Below are 23104 nucleotides of genomic sequence, written 5' to 3' on the forward strand. Positions count from 1 at the left end.
ACTGTTCGGGTTCTGCAGAACATCACCCTGTTCGGGTGATGTTCGAGTTCGGCCGAACACCTGATGGTGTTCGGCCAAACCGTTCGGCCACATGGCCGAACTAAGAGCGCATGGCCGAACGTTCCCCGAACGTTCGGCTAGCGCTGTGATTGGCCGAACGGGTCACGTGGTTCGGACCCGAACGCGCTCTGATTGGCCGAACTGTCACGTGGTTCGGGTAAATAAATACTCGAACCACGTCATATCTCCGCCATTTGTCTGTGGGTTTAGCTTTGGGTAGGCAGGCAGGGTAGTTCGCGCTCCAGCCACGCTAGCCAGGGTCCCCCCAGTCATTGTGTCACTGCTGGGAATAGTAGTACACCGTTCGCTCAGCCACACTATATAGCATTGTGTTTACTGCCACTCTGTGTACCTCGCTCAGCCACACTATATAGCATTCTGTTTACTGCCACTCTGTGTCTGCTGGGAATAGTAGTACACCGCTCGCTCAGCCACACTATATAGCATTGTGTTTACTGCCACTCTGTGTACCTCGCTCAGCCACACTATATAGCATTCTGTTTACTGCCACTCTGTGTCTGCTGGGAATAGTAGTACACCGCTCGCTCAGCCACACTATATAGCATTGTGTTTACTGCCACTCTGTGTACCTCGCTCAGCCACACTATATAGCATTCTGTTTACTGCCACTCTGTGTCTGCTGGGAATAGTAGTACAGCAGTAGGGCAGCAAACAACACAAGCCGCAGCTAGTGCCCAAAAGGGAATGGTATCGGCAGTGTCCTTGGAGTGGAAACATTTTCTGACACCCATGCAGCAGCAGCCCACAGAACAGCAAGCGTGCAGATCCACCTCCAACACCGATCGCCTGGAGAAGATGGTCAAGGACTACATGTCAGATGGCGTAGTTGTGTTGAACAATCCATCTGCACCCTTCAACTATTGGGTATCGAAGCTAGACACCTGGCACAAACTGGCAATGTACGCAATAGAGGTGCTGGCTTGCCCGGCAGCCAGCGTTATGTCGGAACGCTGTTTCAGTGCTGCCGGAGGCATCGTCACAGATCGGCGTATCCGCCTCTCCACAGAAAATGCAGACCGTCTGACTCAAATTAAAATGAATCAATCCTGGATTGGAAACGACTATGCAACACTCCCGGACCCCAACCAAGTAACATGAACAATGACCATCTGTGATGGGTTAGCGTTGCCGGTCCCTGTTTATGGAACCTCTCATCTTTATTACATTTATGACTGCATGGCGGTAAAAAGCATGCTATCCGCACGCTTCTTGTCCTCATGCAAGGCCTGGGTTGTTGTGTCTCAAAGCGTGGCCTTCTCCTCCTGCGCCGCCTCCTGTTACATCACGTGTGCTGCTGCTGGGTTAGCGTTTCTGGTCCCTGTTTATGGAACCTCTCATCTGTATTACATTTATGACTGCATGGCGGCAAAAAGCATTGCCATATCCGCACGCTTTTTGTCCTCATGCAAGGCCTGGGTTGCGTCTCAAAAAGCGTGGCCTTCTCCTCCTGCGCCTCCTCCTGTTCCATCACGTGTGCTGCTGCTGGTGCTGGGTTAGCGTTACCGGTCCCTTTTCCTGGAACCTCTTCTCTGTATTACATTTATGAGTGCATGGCGACAAAAAGCATGTTACCTGTGCAAAGAAACATGACATTTTCCACATTTAAAAGACAGTTTTTCCTTTGAAAATTTACAATCAATTTTCTCAAAAACTATAAACTCTTTTTCAAATATTTTTTTTCCTCTTGTACCCACTCCCAAGGTGCACATACCCTGCAAATTTGGGGTATGTAGCATGTAAGGAAGCTTTACAAAGCACGAAAGTTCGGGTCCCCATTGACTTCCATTATGTTCGGAGTTCGGCGCGAACACCCGAACATCGCGGCGATGTTCGGCGAACGTTCGTGAACCCGAACATCTAGGTGTTCGCCCAACACTAGTAAGAGTGCACAGAGGGGGGCCAGAGGCTATCTCCTGTCACTGTCCTCTGCCCCCCCTCCTCCAGTGGCATGCCCGTGCCCCCCTCTGCCCTTCTGCCGCCCGCCGCCGCCGCATTCTCCTTCTTCCCCGCACAGAACTTTGGGGAAGGATAGAGACGGCGCACACAGACTCCAGGAACAACACCAGGAATAATGGTTCCAGGCACTGCAGTTTCCCCCTTATACTCTCTGCGCTGCCGCCGGTGGTAGGGCAGAGAATAGATGGGAACGGCAGTGCTAGGATCCATTATTAGGTGAGTCTGTGCCAGCTGCATTTTTCCTCCCCGCTGTGCTGAGAATAAGTGCGGGGAGGAGGGGGATGCGGGGGGGGGGCAAATCTACCCGGAGGTAGCAAGATGGCCCCTGCCATCAAGAGAATGCACTATACAAAACAATTTAAAATTAAATGAAAGGAAAACGAGTACACTGCAATACATCTGTTATGTAAGTAGAGGAAGTATTTATCTACTTACATATGTGTTTCCTTTAGGGGGCATGTTATTGCTGATAGTTCCTCTTTAACCACTTGAGGACCACAGTCTTTTCGCCCCTTAAGGACCAGAGCCTTTTTCTCCATTCAGACCACTGCAGCTTTCACGGTTTATTGCTCGGTCATACAACCTACCACCTAAATGAATTTTACCTCTTTTTCTTGTCACTAATACAGCTTTCTTTTGGTGCTATTTGATTGCTGCTGCGAGTTTTAGTTTTTATTATATTCATCAAAAAAGACATGAATTTTGTCCAAAAAATATTTTTTTTTATTTTCTGTGCTGACATTTTTCAAATAAAGTAAAATTTCTGTATACATTTTTGTCCAAATTTATTGTGCTACATGTCTTTGATTAAAAAAATCCATTCAGTGTATATTTATTGGTTTAGGTAAAAGTTATAGCGTTTACAAACTATGGCACCAAAAGTGAAGTTTCCCATTTTGAAGCATCTCTGACTTTTCTGACCACCTGTCATGTTTCATGAGGTGCTAAAATTCCAGGATAGTATAAATACCGTATTTTTCGGACTATAAGACGCACTTTTTCTCCCCCAAAAGTAGGGAGAAAAAGTCCCTGCGTCTTATAGTCCAAAGGCAGGGAGTCCCCGACTTAATGATCACCCGCCGATGAACCGCAATGTCGGGGACTCCCTGCACTTCTCAGTGTCCTCCTGAACTTTCCCTGCATAAATTTAATTAACGGCAGTGGCAGCCGCTGTCACTCACCTCATCTCTGGAGCCCGCGGTGACGTGCTTCGGGCCCCCTCCTGTCCTCGGTGTTGTCCTCCACGTGTGTCCGGTTGGATTCCCCCCTCTGTTAATAGAAGAAGCTGCGGCAGCCACGGGCATCACTCACCTCATCGCTGGAGCCCGCGGTGATGAGCTTCTTGCCTCTTCCTGTCGGCGGTGTTGTCCTCCACGTGTGTCCGGTGTCCTGATGCATTTCCCCTCTGTGTATAGAAGAAGCTGCGGCAGCCGCGGGCATCACTCACATCATCGCTGGAGCCCGTGCGGTCAGCCAATTCCCTCTAACACTGCTTTACTCTAGTGCCGGCACTTCCTGGTCGCGTCTGTATGCGTCATTACAGACGCGACCGGCACTAGAGTGAAGGAGTGTTAGAGGGAATTGGCTGACTACGCGGGCTCCAGCGATGAGGTGAGTGATGCCCGCGGCTGCCGCAGCCGTTAATTATGTTTATGCAGGAGGATAAAGGGGACATGAGGAGGACATAAAAAGGACATGAGGGGGACATGAGGAGGACATAAAGGGGACATGGACAAAGGGGACATCAGGAGGACAAAGGGGACATCAGGAGGACAAAGGGGACATGAGGACGACAAAGGGGACATGAGGACATAAAGGGGACATGAGGACAAAGGGGACATCAGGAGGACAAAGGGGACATCAGGAGGACATGAAGGGGACATCAGGAGGACATGAATGGGACATCAGGAGGACATGAAGGGGACATCAGGAGGACATGAAGGGGACATCAGGAGGACATGAAGGGGACAACAGGAGGACATAAAGGGGACATGTGGATGACAAGGGAGACATTTGGAGGACAGAAAGTTGGACATCAGAAGGACACAAAGGGGGACATCAGGACTACACAAAGAGGGACATCAGGATGATACAAAGAGACATAAAGGGGCATCAGGAGGACACCAAGGGGACAGGAGGAGGACACATTTAGGGGAAAAACATCTAAAAGACGCCCCTGGACCATAGACACAACTGGTTTAGTTTTTTGTTTTTTTCCCTGGTTTTTACCCTCTAAACCTAGGTGCGTCTTATAGTCCGGAGCGTCTTATAGTCCGAAAAATACGGTACCCCCCAAATGACCCCATTTTGGAAAGAAGACATCCCAAAGTATTCACTGAGAGGCATGGTGAGTTCATAGAAGATTTTATTTTTTGTCACAAGTTAGCGGAAAATGACACTTTGTGACAAAAAAAAAAAAGTTTCCATTTCTTCTAACTTGCGACAAAAAAAAAAATGAAATCTGCCACGGACTCACTATGCCCCTCTCTGAATACCTTGAAGTATCTACTTTCCAAAATGGGGTCATTTGTGGAGTGTGTTTACTGTCCTGGCATTTTAGGGGTGCCTAATTGTAAGCACCCCTGTAAAGCCTAAAGGTGCTCATTGGACTTTGGGCCCCTTAGCGCACTTAGGCTGCAAAAAAGTGCCACACATGTGGTATTGACGTACTCAGGAGAAGCGGTATAATGTGTTTTGGGGTGTATTTTTACACATACCCATGCTGGGTGGGAGAAATATCTCTGTAAATGACAGTTTTTTTTTATTTCTTTTACACACAATTGTCCATTTACAGAGATATTTCTCCCACTCAGCATGGGTATGTGTAAAAATACACCACAAAACACATTATACTACTTCTCCTGAGTACGGCGATACCCCATGTGTGGCACTTTTTTGCACCCTAACTGCGCTAAGGGGCCCAAAGTCCAATGAGTACCTTTAGGATTTCACAGGTCATTTTGCGACATTTGGTTTCAAGACGACTTCTCACGGTTTAGGGCCCCTAAAATGCCAGGGCAGTATAGGAACCCCACAAATGACCCCATTTTAGAAAGAAGACACCCCAAGGTATTCTGTTAGGAGTATGGTGAGTTCATAGAAGATTTTATTTTTTGTCACATGTAAGCGGAAATTGATTTTAATTGTTTTTTTTTTCACAAAGTGTCATTTTCCGCTAACTTGTGAAAAAAAATAAATCTTCTATGAACTCACCATACACCTAACGGAATACCTTTGGGTGTCTTCTTTCTAAAATGGGGTCATTTGTGGGGTTCCTATACTGCCCTGGCATTTTAGGGGCCCTAAACCGTGAGGAGTAGTCTTGAAACCAAATGTCGCAAAATGACCTGTGAAATCCTAAAGGTACTCATTGGATTTTGGGCCCCTTAGCGCACTTAGGGTGCAAAAAAGTGCCACACATGTGGTACCACTATACCCAGGAGAAGTAGTATAATGTGTTTTGTGGTGTATTTTTACACATACCCATGCTGGGTGGGAGAAATATCTCTGTAAATGACAATTTTTTTTTTTTACACACAATTATCAATTTACAGAGAGATTTCTCCCACCCAGCATGGGTGTGTGTAAAAATACACCCCAAAACACATTATACTACTTCTTCTGAGTACGACGATACCACATGTGTGACACTTTTTTGCAACCTAGGTGCGCTAAGGGGCCTAACATCCTATTCACAGGTCATTTTGAGGCAGTATAGGAACCCCACAAGTGACCCCATTTTAGAAAGAAGACACCCCAAGGTATTCTGTTAGGTGTATGGTGAGTTCATAGAAGATTTTATTTTTAGTCACAAGTTAGTGAAAAATGACACTTTGTGAAAAAACAATAAAAATCAATTTCCGCTAACTTTTGACAAAAAATAAAATCTTCTGTGAACTCATCATACACCTAACAGAATACCTTGGGGTGTCTTTTTTCTAAAAAGGGGTCACTTGTGGGGTTCCTATACTGCCCTGGCATTTTACGGGCCCAAAACCGTGAGTAGTCTGGAAACCAATTGTCTCAAAATGACTGTTCAGGGATATAAGCATCTGCAAATTTTGATGACAGGTGGTCTATGAGGGGGTGAATTTTGTGGAACCGGTCATAAGCAGGGTGGCCTTTTAGATGACAGGTTGTATTGGGCCTGATCTGATGGATAGGAGTGCTAGGGGGTGACAGGAGGTGATTGATTGGTGTCTCAGGGGGTGTTTAGAGGGGAAAATAGATGCAATCAATGCACTGGGGAGGTGATCGGAAGGGGGTCTGAGGGGGATCTGAGGGTTTGGCCAAGTGATCAGGAGCCCACACGGGGCAAATTAGGGCCTGATCTGATGGGTAGGTGTGCTAGGGGGTGACAGGTGGTGACAGGAGGTGATTGATGGGTGTCTCAAGGTGTAATTAGAGGGGGGAATAGATGAAAGCAATGCACTGGCGAGGTGATAAGGGCTGGGGTCTGAGGGCGTTCTGAGGGTGTGGGCGGGTGATTGGGTGCCCTAGGGGCAGATAGGGGTCTAATCTGATGGGTAGCAGTGACAGGGGGTGATTGATGGGTAATTAGTGGGTGTTTAGAGGAGAGAACAGATGTAAACAATGCACTTGGGAGGTGATCTGATGGCGGATCTGCAGGCGATCTGATGGTGTGGGTGATCAGATTGCCCACAAGGGGCAGGTTAGGGGCTGATTGATGGGTGGCAGTGACAGGGGTGATTGATGGGTGGCAGTGACAGGGTGTGATTGATGGGTGATTGATAGGTGATTGACAGGTGATTGACAGGTGATCAGTGGGTTATTACAGGGAAGAACAAATGTAAATAATGCACTGGCGAATTGATAAGGGGGGGTCTGAGGGCAATCTGAGCATGTGGGCAGGTGATTGGGTGCCCGTAAGGGGCAGATTAGGGTCTAATCTGATGGGTAACAGTGACAGGTGGTAACAGGGGGTGATTGATGGGTAATTAGTGGGTGTTTAGAGGAGAGAACAGATGTAAACAATGCACTTGGGAGGTGATCTGACGGCGGGTCTGCAGGTGATCTGATGGTGTAGGGGGGTGATCAGATTGCCCGCAAGGGGCAGGTTAGGGGCTGATTGATGGGTGGCAGTGACAGGGGGTGATTGATGGGTGATTGACAGGTGATCAGGGGAGATAGATGCATACAGTACAGGGGGGGGTCTAGGGGGGGTCTGGGGAGAATCTGAGGGGTGGGGGGTGATCAGGAGTCTCCAGGGGGCAGTTTAGGGAATAAAAAAAATAGTGTTGACAGATAGTGACAGGGAGTGATTAATGGTTGATTAGGGGGGTGATTGGGTGCAGACAGTGGTCTGGGGGGGTGGGCAGGGGGGGGGGGTCTGAGGGGTGCTGTGGGTGATCAGGGGGCAGGGGGGGCATATCAGTGTGTTTGGGTGCAGACTAGGGTGGCTGCAGCCTGCCCTGGTGCCCGCGGGAGGGAGGAGCCTATTGCCGGAGGATGCGCACACATAACAGCGCGCGATCCCCCGCCAGCATCCACTTGAGGACTCGCCGCCGATGGGCGTATTGCGGTCGTTAAGGCCCAGCCTTTGCCGCCGCCCATCGGCTGTAGGCGGTCCTCAAGTGGTTAATAATATTGCTATTTACTATAATTTTATTATATTTATTATGCATGCTATGCAGTGTTCACTGTGCTCTCTGAAGTTATGTTATGTTACAGAAATGAGCTGGTCTAATCTCTGTCAGAAAAAGTGGGCGTGGTTACTCCTTGTTTGCCTTTGTGAATTACTGGATGTTAGAACAGGTCTAAAACCTTACACCAAACCATCAGTAGACTAAAAACCATATGTAGACTAGTCTAAACTGCTTAGTGAATTGAGGCCATTGCAGACAACACATGAGTGAATTAATGAAATTTTGTTTTATGCATCACTTTTTAGGAATGGAACATACTGAGAAAGGCAATGCTCTTTGAAGTTTGTATCTTTACTGGGTACTTAAAGGAAACTTTAACTGAGAGGGATATGGATGTTACCTTTTAAACAATACCATTTGCTTGGCAGTCCTGCTGATCTCTTTGGCTGCAGTAGTGGCTGAATCACACACCTGAAACAAGCATGCAGCTAATCCAGTCTGACTTCAGTCAGAGATCCTGATCTGCATGCTTGTTCAGAGGCTGTGGCTGAAAGTATTAGAGGATAAAGAAAAAATAGCCGGGTCTCCACTTGGATTTGTGCAAATAGCTTAAGTATTTATTTCCACCATAGCAATGAGACACAGGATCAGCAGGAGAGTCAGGCAACTGGTATTCTTCTCAGTTTAGGTTCCCTTTAAGACCCATGTAGACGTCCCCAGATTTGTTGTCTGCACCGGGACCAACAGTTGACAGTGTTCATGCCATGTTTGATACTTGATTTGTGAAAAAAAACTATCCCTTCAATGGATCACATTAATCTAGGAAAATGTAGGACTTTATTACTTAAAATCACTGGGCTCTCACACCTCAAATGGATAATTTGCTATGTGGAATTAGTACCAAGAGTTATGGTTTGGGGGGATAATTTGGCTCTGTCCTACATTAGGTATCCTCAATAGTGATGCTTCCTCCAAACACATCACTCTTAAAATGTATGGACAGGTTCTATAGGTTTGTTTGCCTTCCTCCTCCTACATACAGATTATTAGCGTTAATTTGTGAAGGATGTAAATACTCTTTTTAGTGGACAAAATTGTCATTTCATGGCCTGAGTTGACCTCAGCACAGCCTCACTTCTCTCCAATATTACAGATTTTATTATTTTATTTTATTTTTTACCAACTTCATGTTTTTTAGGAAGCTTAATCTCCTTAATTCTGAACATTAGACATGACATCATGTAAATCATTTTTTATATTAACTTTTTAATTAATGCTTTTTATGTTCTGATCAAAATTACTGATCAAAAAAGCATCTGGATTTTATTAATACCAATTTAATCTGAAATTTGTAATTTTAGAATTCAGGCAACTATCCTTTACTAAATTGTTCAGTAAAGCTGCATAATGTGCTAATATTTAGTATGAAAAATAATATTTAGGCTCAGTCTGAGATAGTTAAATTGATAAGTGCCAATATGGCAAATTGTCATATTGTAAACCGTACAGTTGGAAATTTTATTAATGTGCAGGAACTATGTTTGTCTAAAAAAATGCAGAAATTGTAGTTTGAGTCTTTTTTTAAAAAAGAAAGAAAGAAAGGGTTAATTTTTTTTTTATTATTGATTTTGGACGTTGGTAGCTGCAGATTTGTATTCATCAAAGCATTCTTCCTACACTATATGTTTGTCCATCCAAACCATCAGATGGAATTTCTGCCCACAGAGATCGCATCCTCCGCATGTGTCCCTTGTGCCCCAAAATCTGTTCCTGCTTTTACTGAAATCAAGAAATGAAGCCTAGCTAAATTTTCAGTGTATTTCCTTAACCCTTGTGAGTCTCTGATGAAAGGAGATGCGGAATAATACAGTAGTAAAGCTACTCTCTATGTCATGTATTTCACACTGTAAACATACAGTAAATACATTGAGATAACCAAACAAATTGGATGTATTTAGCTCAGATCTGTGAAGCTGATAAAGGCAAAGTACAAAAAAGGAAAAGATGAAAAAACATCTCAAGTAAAGTTATTCTTATTTAGTTTTGGACAGCTTGGAGATGTCTGTTAAGTTTGTTTTGTTGTCTTTGTCATTATAGAAGCCCCCCCCCACACACACATAGCTCTGCCGGGCACCCCTGTTAACATACATACCGCTGCTAATCACCCGACGCTGGGGCTCCCCATTGGTCCGCTGTCTGAACCAATAAAATGGCTCAGACAGAGGACCAATGTGGAGCCCCGGCTGCAGATTCAAAGATGCTTTGCCTGGGCTCCTATGCAGACAGTAATTACAGTGTTAGATACACTGTAATTATGTAACGGAATTTGTGGCGAGAGGCGTTGGGTGGTCAGCGGCGGTATGTATGTTTACAGGGATGACCAGCAGAGCTATGTGGGGGGCCTCCAATGTGTGTGGCTGGCGACCCAACAGGGAGCTCTGGGGGTCTCCTTATTAAAGGAGACCCCCAGATGCTGCGGCAGAAGATGGCAGGAATGTTTGGAGGGTGAGTGCGCATGTGTGGGGAGTGAGGCCATGGTGCCGAAGGACAGCACCACAGCGTAAACCTCACTCCCCATCACCCGGTAAAAGGGAGCATCTATCAGGCTTTTGCCTGAGTAATGCTCCCTAACAATCAGCCATCGCGCAAAGGATATGGGCAATAGGATTTGCCGTTAATCCTCGCGCAATGGCAAGGTAATAAGTAGCTCGCATCTGCAAGCTACTTATCACCTTGAATAGGATATGGCCCTCAGAGAGAAAAAGTAAGTGTGCCCCTGTGTTTATTCCCTTAGGAGGGGATAATAGCTTTACTTATTGAGAACGCTTTCAGATTCCACAATCAGTCAATTTATTTTATTACTCCCACCTCCATTTTAGTTAGTACTGGTATTGGTGAAGGGGCAGGCAGCCACACTCACCAATACCACTTTTTTGCCACCAAATCTACAAAATCTATGATTTGTTCATAAAAAATGTTTTATAAATCAACTTTTTAATCCAACTACTACAGTTCCAGTCTTATCTCAGAGTACTGTATCTGTTTTTAGAATGTCAGTTTGTCCTAGTACCACATAGTTACATAGTTATTTGGGTTGAACAAAGACATACATCCATCGGGTTCAACCAGAGAACAAAGTACAACACCAGCCTGCTCCCTCACATATCCCTGTTGATCCAAGGGAAGGCGAAAAACCCTTACAAGGCATGGTCCAATTAGCCCCAAAAGGGAAAAAAATTCTTCCCGACTCCAGATGGCAATCAGATAAAGTCCCTGGATCAACATCATTGGGCATTCCTAGTAATTGTAGCCATGGATGTCTTTCAACACAAGGAAAGCCCCCTTTAAATGCAGGTATAGAATTTGACATAACTACTTTCTGTGGCAATGCATTCCACATCTTAATCACTCTTACTATAAAGAACCCTTTCCTAAATAAATGGCTAAAACGTTTTTCCTCCTTGCGCAGATCATGTTCTCAAGTCCTTTGAGAAGGCCTAGGGACAAAAAGCACATCAGCCAAGCTTTTAAATTGCCCTCTGATGTATTCATACATGTTAATTAGATCCCCTCTAAGGCGTCTTTCCTCTAGACTAAATAAACCCAGTTTATCTAACCTTTCTTGGTAAGTGAGACCTTCCATCCCTCGTATCAATTTTGTTGCTCGTCTCTGCACCTGCTTTAAAACTGCAATATCTTTCCTGTAATGTGGTGCCCAGAACTGAATTCCATATTCCAGATGTGGCCTTACTAGAGTGTTAAACAGGGGCAATATTATGCTAGCATCTTGAGTTTTTATTTCCCTTTTAATGCATCCCAACATTTTTTTAGCTTTAGCTGCAGCGGCTTGGCATTGAATACGATTATTTAACTTGTTGTTGATGAGTACTCCTAAGTCCTTCGTGCTTCTCCAAGTTTGATGTCCCCAACTGTATCCCATTTATTTTGTATGGTGCTAGACCATTGGTATGACCAAAATGCATGACTTTACATTTTTCAACATTGAATTTCATCTGCCATTTATGTGCCCATATAGCCATCCTATCCAGATCCTGCTGCAATATGTCACTATCTTCCTGAGAGTTGATGATTCTGCACAATTTTGTATCATCTGCAAAAAATAGCAACATTGCTTTCTACTGCATCTACTAGGTCATTAATAAATAAATTGAAGAGCACTGGACCCAGTACAGACCCCTGTGGGACCCCACTGCTAACAGTCACCCATTTTGAGTATGATCCTTTGACCACATATAGACATGTGAACATCTCTCAACTGATGTTCCATGTTATCTCTGATAAGGCATGGTAACTCGGATAAGGCATGCTATTTGTCTTAGTGAATCAAGCCCATGGTATGATATAGCAGGACAACTAGTCATGAAGAAATGAAAAAAATAAATCAGGGTTTTTTTTACACAGTAACCAAGCAGCTCGGGCGACCCAAAACCACAAGGAAGTTCAGGGGCATAAAGAGATAATTTGAATATTCAGTAGCGGTGCATTGTGGGTAACCACAGATGTTCATTTAACCTCACTGGCTTTATGATTATTTCCAGATTTAAGGTCTAAAAGCCGTGCAATTTTTTCACAGGTTTTATGACCCTAAAAACAAGAAAAAAAAGCATACCACAGAGAGATCTGCAGCAGTTCCTGCATATAACTCCCTCAGGTACGGAATTACCACTCTGAGCCTGACTCGGAATTACCACTAAGGCGGTTAAAGCTGAATTTTTGCAAAGTCCTTCTGTTTTAAGAAGACAAACATCAATAAGCATTTTTTTTAGGATCCTTCTAAAAATAATTCTATGAGTGCCAAACAGCAAGCATTTCTTTTTTATTTACTGCTTAAGACAATTGCATTAAAAGCTGTCTGTGCCTAGCATTATAATACTTAAAAAAAAAAAAAAAAATTCCTGCAGATTTGATTTCCCGCAATGTGATTCCAAGGTTCTCCATTTCAACAATTCAATCACCTTTGATTGGAAAAGAATAGATGAATTTCCCTTAAGGTGGCCATACACTGATAGATTTGCAGCAGTTTCGACCATCAGATAGATTTCTGTCAGAGCCCTGTCAGGTCAAATCGGACAGGAATCTATCTGATGTATGCCGCACCCTAGGAAAATAAATCTAAATGCATTACTGGACCATTAGATACAATGCATCTCTATGGGCCATCGATCTGCTGCCAGCAGCAGATCGACCTATATTTTCCATCCTGTCAGATAGATCAAATTGATCAAAATCAATCTAAATCGGCTGCAAATTGTTCAATTGGGCAATTCCATAGAATAAATTTGCAATCGATCGATTCTATAGAATTGATCGATCGCTGAAATCACTCAGTGTATGTGCCCCTTTAGGCCCCTTTCACACTGGTGCATTATGTTACCCTGCTTTGACCACAGGGTAACACTACACAATGAAAGTTTATGGGGCATTTCATACCTGTGCAATGTGATGTGGCCGAAGTGACGGTGTCGCCACATGGCCGACACTATCGCAACAGCACACTGGTGTTTAATTTGCGCAGCGACATTGGGTAACTGGAAGTCATGTAAGTGTATGGTGCCGCACATATTTAAAACTGATCGCTGCATGTATTTGTGTTGCGCATGCGCAGACAATCCTAATTTCAGAATGATGATGATTATATATCTATGTAACAACAATACATTCTGCAGCACCTCAAAAAGGGAATTGAACAAGTGATATAAATACCTGTCCCTCAAGAGGGTTGTGTTGCTCAAAATTGTAGCAAGAAGGATATGGAGGGCTGACATATTTTAAATCACAAGAGTACATCCGACCACCATTGCAGCCAGGATAAAACCCCTTCTTGATCCAATGATTTAGTTCAGCAGTAAATTAAACAAAACAAAAAAACAGGGCATTCGGTATGTTTTGTCTTACAGTTTTTTTTCTCTTACTATGACTAGAATTCTACTTTTAAAAACCAGTAGCCATATAGGACCAAATTCACAAAACATTGGTAAGATTGCCATGTGCTGCCTGCAGTTACTTATGCTGACTAGGTAGCATGCGTTGTGTAATTAGCACAAGCCGTGTTGCCTGGGTAATACTCATGTTGCTAGGGTTTCGCATATTATGCAACACGCACTATGTAGTTGGAGTAAGTAATAGTAAGATTGCTGTACGCTTTCAGTGTTTCATGTTTAGTGAACTTTGAACACAGTAGCTACAATTCTATTTTAAAGAATGTTGTGAAAATCTTAAAATTTAAAACATATACAAATAAAAAGTACATTTCTTTCTGAGTAAAATGAGCCATAAATTACTTTTCTTCTATGTTGCTGTCACTTACAGTAGGTAGTAGAAATCTGACATTACTGACAGATTTTGGACTAGCCCATCTTCTCATAGTGGGGTTCCCAGGGTTTTCTTTATTTTAAAAGCACTTAGTGAATAGCAGTTGCTCCGTCCAACTGCCAAAATAGTGTACAGTGAGCAGGGAGGCTGGCCAGCATCTTTGTATAAAGATTTTTCAGGGTATGTCTTTATAAAGAATAAAGGCCATGCTGAGAATCCCCAATGGAGAGATGGACTAGCCCAAAATCTGTCGGTAAGTCAGATTTCTACTACCTACTGTAAGTGACAGCAACATAGGAGAAAAGTAATGTATGACTCGTACTCTGGGAGAAATGTACTTCTTATTTGTATGTATTTTAAATTTTAAAATTATCGTGACAGTTCCTCTTTAAAGATCAGGAATGCACTACATGAGTATTTCTTCAGTTTGAAATGCAGCTAAAAAAAAAACAGTACTTATCCACAAAAGTGCCTAAAAAAGTCTTTATAGCAACTAACAGCACAACATTGTATCCAGCTGTTTACAATCATGACAATAAAATAAGGTACAAGTATATTTTTGATCTTTGAAGATTATACTGTAATTATGTAATAATATTTTTCAATGAAAGTGACTATGAGATGTTACACACACACACACACACACACACACACACACACACACACACACACACACACACACACACACACACACACACACACGTATATAATTTGAGCTCTAAATGTTTCTTAAGCGAAAGCTGGCTGTCATTGCAAGAACATTCTATAGCTTGTGTTAGCAACTGTAGCTATATGCTGAATCCACCTGTCCGGTGGCAGATGGATCAAGTCCATATGATGTGAAATAGGACCTTAACCAAGACATTGTAATCCAGGCATGTTAATCATCTCCCCGGGAGGATATTCTTGCTATTTAATAGGTGAAAGCCATAAACCAACACCAGAGACTAATTTTAGGCAGCTTGCAAAATGACAGACTTGTCAATCAGTACTCCTGCCCCATCTCTGCATGTAATGGATTTGGCAGCTAGAGTAACTTTTTTATCTGGCATAGGTCTTTCAGACAATTTCCTTCTGGATATGTAGCACTATCCAGAAAATTAAGAAAAACAGCTTGAATTAATTAAGGTTGGCAAAGCAAAAACAATTGCAAACAAGGTGGAAGATAGCAAAGAAGTTGCATAGAAATTAGAGAATTATATAATCTAGAGGGAAGAAATCTTATATTAACAGCAGCACTAGTTATGTTCAATTAGTCTAATACCGTATGAGTAACACATTAAAGAAACAAATCTTCCTTATTACATTTTTTTTGAGTAAGAAAAATCAGATTTCTATTAGACTGTTGCCTGGGGATCTCAGAAATAGTAGAATGTTTCTTACAACTGCTCTATTTTATTTGCACTTGCTGCATGCTGTATGCTCTAATCAGCCGTGTTTTCATTGAAAAATCCATGTTAAATCCATAAAAAAAAAAAAATAAAGTGTAGTTGCTCAGAATCTGATTGAAATGAACATATTTCTGTAATATTTCTGTCTAACAACTACCTGAGAACATAACATTTCCTACTTACCAAATACCACGCCTCAACCTTTCGTCGGATTGAATACCCTTGTATTGCAATGCTGCAGGTAGAGCACGACTACAGTTCTAATTGGCACTTAAAGGAATTATCAGGCTGTTTTAAGAAAAATAAGTGCTACTTACCTAGGTCTTTTTCCATCCCCAAGCCCCCAGCATGTCCCTTGCCGCAGCTCTGCAGTCAGCCGTTTGCCGCAGCTCCCTCCTGATCCCCGGCGATGACGTCAGGTCGGCCAGTACTGTGCCTGCGCAATCGGCGCTGTCAATCACCGTCACGTGGACCAGAGTGGACTGCGCAGGCACAGTAGTTATGCGCCTGCGCAGACCGCTCCGTTCCACATGGCGGTGATTGACAGCGTCGCTCGCTCAAGGCACAGTACAGGTCGACCTGGAGGTTGGCCTGACGTCATCGCCTGGGACCGGGAGGGAGCTGCGGCGAACGGCTGACTGCAGAGCTGCGGCAAGGGACATGGCTGAGAGCTTGGGGATGGAGGAAGCCCCGGGTAAGTAGCACTTATTTTACTTAAAACAGCCTGATAACTCCTTTAAGTGCCAATTAGAACTGTAGTCATGCTCTACCTGCAGCATTGCAATACAAGGGTATTCAATACAAGGGTATTCAATACAAGGGTATTTAAAACAGCCTGATAACTTCTTTAAGAAAAGGTGATAGCTCTGCCTGCAATATTACAACAAAATGGTATTCTACCCGTAGGCTGAAGGGGAACCAAAGATCATACACCAGAGTAGAATAGGCTCACACTCATCACTGAGCACAAAACCCTTCTGTAATCCCCTGGACTTAAAAGATACATCAGGGAATATTAAAAAATAAGGTTTACTTACCTGTGGTCCCTTACAGCAGCTCCCCTACAATCCGGTCTCCCGGGGCAGCTGCCGACCCAACCAGGCCAGTGGCCTCCGCGCATGTGCAAGCGCGGAGTTGCGCTGCTTATTAGAAGGATAAGACTGCCACTAGATGCTGTAAAGTGGTGAGACCAAAGATTTTTACGGTGTAAGAGATGCGTGCACACTACAGCCAAGGCAATGTCATAAAAATTAGAAAAAATAGAGGCACAGTAGCTCAAGAAAACTTACACCTTTATTGCATACAATCCAGCACAGATACCGTGGTTAGTAGTGGGGGTGGGCAGAGCCTGACAGCTGTTTCGTGGTAACCCGCTTCTTCAGAGGCTAAGACACACGTCTTATCCTTTGAAGAAGCAGGTAACCGCAAAATGCACTAAGGTACGTCTTAGCCTCTGAAGAAGCGGTTAACCGTGAAAAGGCTGTCACCTGTAATGACCAACTCTGCTGAAACTCCTGCCTGTGTACAGCAACCTCTCTTGGTTGCTCAGCCAAGGATCTGCCTGGAGGATTGCTTTGTCCAACTGTCAGACAAAAGCATTGTGACATCATGCCCAAGCTGCTACGCCCGCTGCATAGGAATAGAACACAGGCTGATGCATTTGTGAGCCTTAACATGTCACTAATGCTGGGAATACACGGTTCGTTTTTGCCTTCGTTTAAACCTTCGATTCGTTCGGTAAACGAATCGAGTGTTGAAAACGTATGTGAAAATAGTCATAATCTCATTATAGTTTCGATTAATAGACCCCAAAAACGAACGACTAGTGATCGAACATGTTTGATATTATCTCTCTTTATCCATCTAATCGAGCCATTGGTAGGCTTGATGGCTGTTCAGATCGATTATATATTCGTTTATGCTAGTCCGTCCCTGTAAAAAGGGATTTTCGTTTCGTTTCTTTGCAGCCTTCGATCATTGGAAAAACGAAACCATCAGAATCGAAAAAAAAAACGAAACCGTGGGTGGTGATATTAACCGTATGACCGATTATTTCGGGATCGAAAAGGACAAAAGGCACAATCGAAACGAAGGTTTAAACGAAGGCAAAAACGAACCGTGTATTCCCAGCATTAGGAATCAGGTGCCAATTCCAGACAGGCGACATGCCTCATACATCTGTATGAGGCTTTAGTCTGCGATCAGCATGCATAAGTGTCATTTCTGTTTCTCTTTATTGAGAATTGAACTGCATTTCATTAGCTACAAAATAGTGATACAGTCTGCAGATGATCACCTAAAATTTACATTAATTGTTTTGTTCACTGATAGCTACTATTATGAATAATAGTAATAGCAATCATTCTGATTATATAACTTGAATACTCATTGTAAATCTTGTACATGTACAGCATCTAAAATAACAGGTGGTTTGTCTCACTAAATTCAGCATTTACATTTGGTTTACATGTATGATCACTATACTTCCAAAGAAAAAACAAATGTAAATGATGATGAAATAATTACAGTCAAAATTACTAAGATTTCAACAAAACTGATTGCTGGGCAGATGGGTTAATTGAAAACATTTTTCTACATTTAAATACACACTGCAATAGTTTATAGGCAGTGGTAAACAAACTTTTTCATGAAGGATTCAAATTGTGAATATTTATAGCCAACACATGAGTAGTACTCAAAGCACAAGCATTCATATCTTTTATGCTAGGGCTCTAAGTGGCAGTGTAATTCTTTTCTGGCTTCTGAGATATAGTTTGGCAAGCTCCTGAGATTAAAAAAAAAAGTGGTGGCCAGGAAATCACAACAGATTGATTGATATATGAAATAATATGGGATTTTCAAAAATTAATTGGGATCTTGCTTGAGGTTCCAGCTCATATGCTTCACACCACTTTAGTTCTCCATAAAAGGCAAATTATTAGCCAACTAAGGTAGTTTAAAGGATTTCTGCCTAATAGCTGATCGCTGCCTCGTCTGCTTATAGCAGTCTGGTAGCATTTGACACCTGATGTATCTGATTTATGACTGCTGAAAACTATAGTACCTTTATTACTGTCATTTCACCAGAAAATTGAATATGTGGAAACACAGCATTCAACAATTTTGTGGCCAAAACCCCCCCAAAACATTAATTTCATCCTCAAAGGATACCTTGATGCAATATGTGTGTGTGTGGGGAGGAGCACATAGGTTTACTGCACCTTTCACGTAGAGATGGCCTGAAGGGTTCGCCGGCGAACTTCTGGGGTTCGCGATCGCGGAGAACCGCAAACTTTTCTGGGAGTTCGATTCACCCCCATAGTGCATCATTAGGGTCAACTTTGACCCTCTACATCACAGTCAGCAGGGACATTGTAGCCACTTAGGCTACACTCCCTCCTGGAGCCCCACCTCCAATGCCTGAGGCTGGCAGCGTCAGGCATTGGACCCACTGCGGTAGAGAAGGGAGAGCTGCTGCTGCAGAGAGGGCTATAGGGAAAGCTTAGTTAGGCTCTTTTAGGCTTGTTAGCTTGCTCCTTGCTGATTCTTATTGCAAAAAAGCAACCCTCAACAGCTCTTTTGAGAGCTAATCTTGTTCTTGTGATCTATTTTTTTGTGTGTGTGTGTGGCCCACTTGCAATATATACAGCCCTGTCGGTCAGTCGCAGCTGGCCTTTGGCCCCTTGGTGGTATAATTACTACTGTGCCAGGTGCAGATTTGTAATACCCATCACTGAATATAACTACCTGTTGTTCACAGTGCACCCACCTACCTACGTGAGCGCACCCAGTGTCACTGTGCCTGTCCAGTACCTTGGAATACCCATCACTGCATATACCTATCTGTTGTTCACTTCAGTGCACCCACCTACCTACGTAAGCACACGCAGTGTCACTGTGCCTGTCCGGTACCTGTGTGTGTGTGACAGGTGCACATTGTAATACCCATCACTGCATATACCTACCTGTGTTCACAGTGCACCCACCTACCTACATGAGCGCACGCAGTGTCACTGTGCCTGTCCGGTACCTGTGTGTGTGTGACAGGTGCACATTGTAATACCCATCACTGCATATACCTACTACCTGTTGTTCACTTCAGTGCAGCCACCTACCTACGTGAGCGCATGCAGTGTCACTGTGCCTGTCCCATACCAGTGTGTGTGTGACAGGTGCACATTTGTAATACCAGTCATTGCATAATTGTTCAGAGTACCTGTGTGACCGCACGCTGTGTAATATACCACTCAGAGCATACCTATTAACTGCACCTGTGTGACAGCTGCATATTGTATTGTAATACCAGTCACTGCATACCTTTCACTGCACCTGTGTGACTGCACATTGTATTAGTCAAGTCAGTGCATACCTTTCACTTCATCCTCCCTGATATGGACAAAACAGGAAGAGGCAGAGACAGGGGCAGACCCAGAGGCAGGCCACCCGGCAGGTCTGTTCGAGGTTGTGCTGACATGATTTCGTGCGGCCCTGGACCAAAGTACAGTGCTCAGAAGAAAGCATGTCCCATCAACTCCCAAGATTGTCAAGACCTGGTTGACTATTTAACACAGAACACCTCATCTTCCACAGCCACCAGCGCTACTACTAGCACCACATCTGCTGCATTTGACAGTTCGCAGGAGTTATTTGGTGGGGAAATCACTGATGCACAGCCATTCTTGTTACAACAAGATGAAGGCGCTAAGCAAGTTACACCACCTCATATGTCTGAGTTAGGACGTAATGTGTGAGGAGGAGGATGATGAAGTACCTGCTGTTGGTCCAGTTTAAGAGGTGTCTGAGGCAAGCGAAGCTGGGGAGGATGATTATGATGATACGGATGCCACGTGGGTTCCCAATAGAGAGGATGAACAGGGGGACAGTTCAGAGGGGGAGTCAGAGAGGAGTAGGAGGAGATGAGTTGCTGAAAGAAGCAGGGGGAGCTCGTCATCAGAAACAGCTGGTGGCAGTGTCCGGCGCCATGTATCACCGCCTATGGACAGCCAGCCAACATGCCCTTCAATGTCAGCTGCTGAGGCCACCATAGTGCCCACACCTCAGGGGGGCTCAGCGGTTTGGAAATTTTTTAGTGTGTCTGCCGTAGATCAGAGCAACACCATCTGTTCTCTCTGCCTTCAAAAATTGAGCAGTGGAAAGGCCAACACCCACATAGGGACAACTGCCTTACGAAGGCACATGCTGAAAAGGCACAAACTGCAATGGGAAAACCACCTGAGGAAAAGCAGCACACAAAAGAAAAGCTACCCTCCTTCTCCTCTTCCTCCTTCAGATGCATCATCTTCAGCCGCTTTCTCCCTTGCACCTTCACAATCACAGCCACCCTCCTCCACTCAGCCTCTCACCTTGAGCGGTTCCCGCTCCTCTGCCCACAGCAGCAGCCAGGTGTCCGTGAGGGAAATCTTTGAGCAGAAGAAGCCAATGTCTGTCAGTCACCCCCTTGCCCGGCGTTTGACAGCTGGCTTGGCAGAACTGTTAGCTCGCCAGCTGTTACCATACCAGCTGGTGGACTCTGAGGCCTTCCAAAAATTTATGGCCATTGGGACACTGCAGTGGAAGGTACCAGGCCGCAATTATTTCTCAAAAATGGCGATACCCAAACTGTACCGCGAAGTTGAGAGGCAAGTGGTGTCATCTCTGGCACACAGTGTTGGGTCAAGGGTCCATCTGCCCACGGATGCCTGGTCTGCCAAGCACAGTCAGGGCAGGTACATTACTTACACAGCCCATTGGGTCAACCTGGTGACAGATGGCAAGCAGGGAGTATGTGGCTGTGCAGTGGAACTTGTGACACCTCCTCTCCTCCTGCTACATCCTCTTCGCTGTCGTCCTCCTCCTTGGCTGAGTGGCAGTTCAACTCTACTGGTGCTGCGATCTCCTCTCCAGCTACACAGCCCCAGCTCCCCAGGGCCTATGCTGCATGCCAGGTACGACGGTGTCCCGCCATATTAGACATGTCTTGCCTCAAAGTGGAGAGTCACACTGGTGCAGCTATCCTGGCTGCTCTTAACAAACAGGTGGACCAGTGGCTGACCCCGCACCAACTGGAGATCGGCAATGTGGTGTGTGACAATGGCAGCAATCTCATTTCGGCTTTGAATTTGGGAAAGTTGACACATATACCCTGCATGGCACATGTGCTCAATCTCGTAATTCAGAGATTTGTGTCTAAGTACCCAGGCTTACAGGACATCCTAAAGCAGTCCAGGAAGGTGTGTGGGCATTTCAGGCGGTCTTACACGCCCATGGCACACTTTGCCGATATTCAGCAGAGAAACAACTTGCCGGTGAGACACTTGATTTGCGATAGCCTGACTCGCTGGAATACGACCCTCCTGATGTTTGACCACCTGCTACAACAGGAGAAAGCCGTCAAACAGTATCTCTACAACTACAGTCAAAGGACACAGTCTGGGGAGATGGGGATGTTCTGGCCGAAGTACTGGACACTGATGCGAAATGCCTACAGGCTCATGCGGCCGTTTGAGGAAGTGACAAACCTGGTGAGTCGCAGTGAAGGCGCCATCAGTGACTTCATCCCATATGCCTTCTTCCTGGAGCGTGCCGTGTGTAGAGTGGTGGATCAAGCTGTGGAGGAGCGTGAAAAGGAACAGGAGGAAGCATTGTGGGATCAATTCTCAGCAGAAGCAGATGATTCTTCAACACCTGCGGCAGCACAGAGGGGGGAGGAGGAGGAAGAGTCATTTGGGGAAGAGGAGTCAGATGATGAGGAAGGTGTTGTTTTGGAGGAGGAGGATGAGGTGAAAGAACAACCGCAGCAGTTGTCGCAGGGGGCTTGTGCTGCTCAACTTTCCCATGGTATTGTTAATGGCTGGGGGGAGGAGGAGAACTTAGCTGACATCACTGAGGAAGAGCAAGAGGAGATGGATAGTACGTCTGCATCCAACTTTGTGCAGATGGCGTCTTTCATGCTGTCCATCCTGTTGAGGGACCCCGTATAAAAAAACTCAAGGGGAATAAGCTGTACTGGGTGGCCACGCTACCAGACCCTCAGTTTAGGCACAAAGTGGAGGAGATGTTTCCAAATCCCCAGAAGGCAGAAAGGATGCAGCACTTGCAGAACAAGCTGGCAACTATGCTTTACAATGCGTTTAAGGGTGATGTCACAGCACAACGCAATAAAGGTACCACTGCCAGTAATCCTTCTCCTATGTCCATGCAAGGACAGGATGCTCCAGCAATCTCATGGTGATGTCGGACATGCGAACATTCTTTAATCCAATGCCTCGCCTTAGCGCTTCCGAATCCAACCTCCACCAACGCCTCGACCGCCAGGTAGCCGACTATCTGGCCTTAAGTGTGGATGTAGACACTGTGAGCAGCGATGAACCCTTGGACTACTGGGTGTGCAGGCTTGACCTGTGGCCAGAGCTGTCACAATTTGCCATCCAACTTCTGTCTTGCCCTGCCTCAAGCGTCCTGTCAGAAAGGACCTTAAGCGCAGCTGGAGGCATTGTTACTGAGAAGAGAAGTCGCCTAAGTCAAAAAAGTGTTCAGTACCTCACCTGCCTGGAGGAGCGCGTCCTAGATCGCGCTCCTGTTGCCGGGCACTCTCTGCGCATGTGCGTGACGTCATGAGTGACGTCACGCTCAACCGCAGAGAGTGCCCAGCAACAGGAGCACGATCTTGGACGCGCTCTGCCGGGCAGTGCAGGCGCACTACTCCGGGTCATTGCGACCCGGAAGTAGTAAGAGGCC

At 44.9% G+C, this 23104-nt stretch overlaps 1 long non-coding RNA gene across 3 annotated transcripts in view; it reads right to left on the reverse strand.

Moving 5' to 3' along the window:
* Positions 1-1423: 1423 nt before the first annotated feature.
* Positions 1424-23104, reverse strand: part of LOC137507193 (uncharacterized) — a 145751-nt gene continuing 124070 nt past the window's right edge. For all 3 annotated transcript variants that reach the window (XR_011020473.1, XR_011020471.1, XR_011020472.1), the window contains 2 exons: positions 16405-16540; positions 1424-1653 (listed from right to left, as the gene is read on the reverse strand). This is a non-coding gene — a long non-coding RNA (uncharacterized lncRNA). The remainder of the gene's footprint in view (positions 1654-16404; positions 16541-23104) is intronic.

The sequence above is a fragment of the Hyperolius riggenbachi genome, chromosome 1 (genome assembly GCF_040937935.1).
Source record: "Hyperolius riggenbachi isolate aHypRig1 chromosome 1, aHypRig1.pri, whole genome shotgun sequence".
NCBI lineage: Eukaryota > Metazoa > Chordata > Amphibia > Anura > Hyperoliidae > Hyperolius > Hyperolius riggenbachi.